Below are 6,000 nucleotides of genomic sequence, written 5' to 3' on the forward strand. Positions count from 1 at the left end.
TCTGCAAGGGGGCACCACAGCCCTTAGTGTTAGATCTAATGCTACTGATGGTATCGCCATGAGTAGATCAGAAGAGGGAGAAAAGCAGAGGGTCCAGGAACTTTTTGAAAAAGAACAGAATTCCATAGGCAAAGAGTTGAATCTCATCAATTTGGCACCAAACAATAACATTTGTCAGGGGTTGAGGATATGACTCAGTGATAGAGCACAAACCTATCATGCCCAAGACCTTGGGTTTGATTCTCAGTACTGTGAAAAAAATTTTTGTAAAACAGTTCACAGTTTTAAAAGTATTCTCAAAAAGTTCTCCTTTTATCTTAAAAAAGCAAAAGATAAAGCCCTGACAACAGTTTGTGTTAGGCATTCTTTCCCTTTCATAAAGAAAACAAGGGCTCAGAGAGGTTAAATGATTTTCTCAAGGCCTCACAAGAAAACCAATTAATTTTAGGTCAGAAATCTTTCAAGTTCAGTTTCTCTTAGCATGAATCATAATGCCAAATTTTGTGTTAGGTCCTGAAGCTACAAATATAAAGAAGCAGTAATAGTTTGCCCCTAGGTGTTTGGAGTATGGGATTTCCCTTAAACCATAGAAAACAGGTGGGTTTAAAAGGAAACAAAGCTAAGTTGGCTAATTTTATTAAGAATAAAGTGAAACTGTAATTTAACAGGAGGAGAGTCTCGTCTTAGAAAGCTGTGTTGCCAATGAGATCTATTTATGACCTTCTTAGGTGGGATTCCTACTCAGACTTTACACAGGATTTTTAATGAATTAAACAGCCAAATAAATGTAGCAGTGGGGCTTTATACATCATCAACCTTCAAGGCGACTCAAGGATTTTTGGGTAAGGAGGTTATTTCACGGCCTTTCCTGAGGCAAGCTTGCTTTCCTGGAACAATTGTCAGCAGTACCCGGAGGCTGTCTTCTTTGTGAGGGGTGCTGGGAGAATTTGACTTCAAAACAAGAGTTGTTCAGGGCAGCTCTGGGGAACGTGGCATCTCTTGAAATCTTTCTATCAAAGTTGGCTTTTGCCTAATGCTCTACCTTATAAAAGACAAGGGAAAATAGTGGCAATTACCCAAGTGATTCAAGCAAGAGAAATTAGTTTGGCCTTTACTATGGAATTCATGCCACTTTTAGAGCAGCGCTTCTCAATTTTTATTCCACAAAGTGTCACCAGGGAATCTTGTTAAAATGCAGATTCTATGTCACCAGTTTGACAGTGGGGGTTCTGAATTTCTGATGAGCTCACAAGTGGCACTGAGGCTCTTTGTGGACCCTGTGTTGAGTAGAAAGACGTTAGAGCATCTGCTACCAGTAGAATTTGCCCCAGTTCTCCACTTTTTATCTTTGGAGCAGAGGGTCTCAAAATTTAATGTACATTAAAGTCACTTGGAAACTTGGTAAATATGCAGGTTTTGATTTGGTGGACCTGGGTGGGGTCCAGGACTTTGGTTTTCTAACAAGTATCTTGCTGTCTCTAGGTACAGTAAAGGGCATACCGTGGTGACCCAAGGTAACTCAGAAATTCTCAGTGATGGCTATCCCCTAAAAGATTTTTTTTTTAACTAGGGAAAAATGACATGAAATTTCAAGAAATTCATCTGCATAAGTTCAGCAAAATAAGACAAAGCTCATAAGAGCTTCTGCATTGCTGGGCATAGAAAATTGGCCCTAAATCTCCTGATTGCATACTTTATAATTTCACTCTGAAGAATGTAGGAGCAAGCTGAGGGCGATAACTAGCACTCGAGATCCTGAAAAAGAGCATTTGCAGCAGCTCCCAGAGAGCCAAACACCCCAGCAAGAAGTTGGAGGGTGCATATAGACCTACAGTCCAAACTGAGCTATATGTTTTTGTTTTCAGAAACTGTTTCTATGGAAACTCACTAGAAGGATCTTCATATTTCTGCAGCAGAGAATATTTTGAAAGAGATGTGTTTTTTAGGTAAAGAATTTATTACCCAAGTCCTTAGGCCAGAGGCCTGATTCTGGATGTCCAACAAGTCAGGTCCAGCCACTTGCCCCCAAACTAAATGGAAAATGTGATGATAACAAGCAGAAAAGGAACTTTAATTCATGTAGCCTGACTTTGAGGAGTTGACAATGACTTTGATGTTCTATAGAAAAGGGAATGAGGACAAGGATCATAAGTTTGTATAGCTGGAGGGTTTGCATAGTTGTCAGAGCAGAGCTCTTGGCCAGGTATGGTCTATCTGAGCATGATCTCAGGTGCTAGTTATCACCCTCAGCTTGCTCCTACTTCTATTTCATCTTATATCCTTCAGAGTGAAATTATGAAGTGTAAAATCAGAGGATATTTAGGACCCCTTTTCTCTGTCCAGCAATGCAAAAGTCCATGTGAGCTTTATTTATTTGTTTATTTTGCTGAACTTATAGAGATGCAAATCTTTGTATGTTGAGGGATAGTTTTGGCTTAATGTGAGATGTTTATCAATCAACCCTGCTGTTCCTGGGGTCCAAGGTATCACTGGAAACACACGCAAAATGGAGGCACGGATGCCAATTTTAATCCTGCTTTTAGTTACCCATTGGACATTTGCAGGCAAAAGTGAAGAGTTTAAGTTCTTGCTACAAATGGACAATAAAGTAGCAAAATAAAAGTGAATAAAATTGATGCATGGTTAAAGGAGAATTTTTCTCCTCTGTGTGCTCCTGGCACATTTTCTTTGATGATCACCAGGGGAAGACAGGAATGACAAAGTTCTGCTACAGAAAAGCATGAATGATGAAGAAAACGAGGGGGAAGCTAGAAGAGAAGTGAATTAGGAGATAGAAGATGTTAACTGTAGTCCGGGCACAGAAGCTAATTGACTTTGGCATCTTGTGCCATCACCTAACTTCATTGGACCTTTGTGTCCTTCTTAATGTACTAGAATGACATTAAGCTAGACTAAAAATAAAGTTCCACCTAGCTTGGGAATTCTGTTTTTATGACTGCAGCAATTATTTTCTTCTCACTAGTGCTATGATGAACTGAGGACAGCTGGAGGAGAATGCTTATAAACAGTCACTAAAGAATTCATTAATGCAACTGTCACAGTTGTGCCTGTAGACCCAATCATCTACTTTTATAATTTCATCATGCCAAAGTTCTGTTATGAAATGCCTGATACTTAAAAATGCCATCTTTTGTTTTCTATTCTTTCTGATCCAGTTATTGCCATAGACCACCTCTGATTACAAAGCAATGAAGTCACAGATCTCAAATAAATTGAAGTTTGGCTTTATGTTACATTGTCCTTTTAATTGATCTGTCATAGACTTTTAATTTATTTGGAATAGTCACATAATTTTTTCCCAGACTTTTATTAGTGCAGTAATTGCTGGTGTTGTTAAATCTTAGAGCATGGAAATCAGACTACAAAATTGATTTGGATCACTTAAAGCATGTGTGTATGTGATTAAAGAGTTTAAGATTTCAGCTTAAGTTTCACTCTTTGAAGACTACCTTAATTCCCCTAAATTCTAATTATCCATTTCTCTTTGAGCTGACCAATCATTGCACTTTCCTCTCTTATCCTTTGGTGTTTTTCTGGGTGTAAATGAGCAAACTTTGGCAATATACCATCCAAATTTATACCAACTTTAAGATGATGGGTCTACTAATTCAAAAAAAAAATCTAAACTGCGTCATTGTAAGAAATATTTGTTTTTTTCTCTGATTCCTGGCATAGAGCTTCTAGAACTCTTGTAACTTACTATGTGATAAGGGTGACAGGAACATATTTTGTTATTCACAATAAGCCCTTTTCAAGTACATCTGAGTTTTTGTTAATGGGTTGACACTTGGAGGGCGAGATCCAGTTGCTCAGGGGAATTATCATGTGATTAGAGGAGTAGAACTTTTGGTCTTATTTTCCATTCTTTGGGGAGAAGGGTTGGAGATTGAATTAATCACCAATGGCCAGTCATGCAATGTAATGGAACCACCATAAAAATCCTAATTGAAGGTAATGGAACCACCATAAAAATCCTAAATGAAGGGATTCAGAGAGCTTCTGGGTTGGTGAACACTTCTACATTCTAGGAAGATGGCGTTCCCTGCATCCATGGGACAGAGCTTCTGTGTTCAACACACTTCCATACCTTTCCCTCTGAATCTCTTCAGCTTGTTATTCATTTATGTCACTCATAATAGATTGACTAGTACGTAAAATGTTTCTTTGAGGTTTGTGAGTAGTCATAGCAAATTTTTGAAACTGAGGAGGGATTTGTGGACACCCCTGATTTGTAGCCAGGTAGTGTGGATGAATGGGAAACTCACTACTCACCATGGGCATCTGAAATGGGGATTCATGGACTGAGTCTTGGGTCTGCCCAAACTCTACATGGTCAGAATCCAAATTGAACAAAATTGTAAGACACTTAGTTGGTATCTGCAGAGAACTGGAAAGTTACTTGGTGTGGAATAACCAGACAGATACTTGGTGTCAGTGTTATGAGATAAACACTTTGTCATTTAAAAATTTACTAAAGTCACAGACAGGGGGACTTGGTTGGGATCTCTCAGTTGGCCTAAACAAATTTAATAGAAAACTTAATGTGTTGGTTTAAAAATCTGGGATCCCTGATGAAAAGCTGGGTAAGTGGAAAGGATGAATGTTTTCTAAACTGTGGGAGCCTTCACGGATGAAGAAATTCCCTTCCAGTTTTGACATGACCAACTCTGAACTTGAGAGCTTATTAACCTCCAGTTGCCTCAGCTATCAAATGTGGATAATAATACCAACCTCCTAGAGTGAATATAATTACATGACACTGTGTATTTAATTTAATAAGAGCCTAGTCTGAGGTTCTTGGTCCATGTGTGCTAATAGTGATGGGCCTGACACTGGAGGAAAGTGCCAGCTGGAGTGAGTGGGGCTCATTCTACTGACAGAGAGGGCAAGCCATGGAGATAAATTTCAAGGCCAAATTTGAGCAAGAGTGAAGTTTAGCTTGGGAATTTGGATAATGAGGCATTTTGTGAAGGTGACTTTTTATAACTACTGTCAATCCACCTCTCTTCTGGCCCTTCATTTATCTTTAAGTCATGATGAGGTTCGAGAAATGCTGTCTGATGACTATACTCTATAGCCCACCCTTAACAGAGGATTAGCTGGGCATGGTACTGCACACCTGTCATCTCAGTGACTCAGAAGGCTGAGGCAGGCAGGTACCAAGTTCAAGTTCAGCCTCAGTAACTTAGGAAGACCCTGCCTCTGTAAAAATGAAAAGAGCTGGGGGTATAGCTCAGTAGTAGATCACCTCTGGTTCAATCCCCAAAACCACTACCACCATGTTTAAAAGGAGATTCAACTCAGTATTAGGGAATTAAAGAATAATTTGTAGTATTTCTTTCTCTAAGGCATAAACTACTTATTTTGAGGCACATAATTATTAAAATTATAATTTGCTATTGGCAGGTAGAAAATTGGAAGCTAAGAAGTGAATTATAAATGAGTGGAAACCCTGTGAATAATTTTTGTTCTTCTGATTCATTTGTGCTACTTAGTGGCCTTCAGAGAAACAAATCAATAACTATTATTTAGAGCCTCCCTCTAGCTTCCAGTGCGTTAGCAGCCTTTTCTCTATCAGTGATCCTGTAATTTCATCAATGTGGTATCATTAGCACTCCACAGTTAGCAATTAACCTTTATCCAACAGGCTCAGTTATAGCTTCAGGAAAAAGCTGTCAGTCACGTGGAATATGCTCAGATTTCAGTGGTGTAGCTAGTTCTATTTAAGATAGATGAAACAGCTGTTAAAGTTATAGTTAGAGCTAGAGTAAGTATTGATTTGGAAGAACCAATTTCCTGTTTTTAAGGCAATCCAGGGAACCAAGGGGATATCTGTATCCGTCATTTTTAATCTTGGTAAGAAGTAAAGTGCTCCCTGATAGGGGCACCATAACATTCCAGCTTCTTGCAGAGCTCATTAGTGACAGCTCCTTCTTAGAGACCAAAATACACATTAGTATTCCACGAGTGACACCACTG

The sequence above is a fragment of the Callospermophilus lateralis genome, chromosome 4 (genome assembly GCF_048772815.1).
Source record: "Callospermophilus lateralis isolate mCalLat2 chromosome 4, mCalLat2.hap1, whole genome shotgun sequence".
Classification (NCBI taxonomy): Eukaryota; Metazoa; Chordata; class Mammalia; order Rodentia; family Sciuridae; genus Callospermophilus; species Callospermophilus lateralis.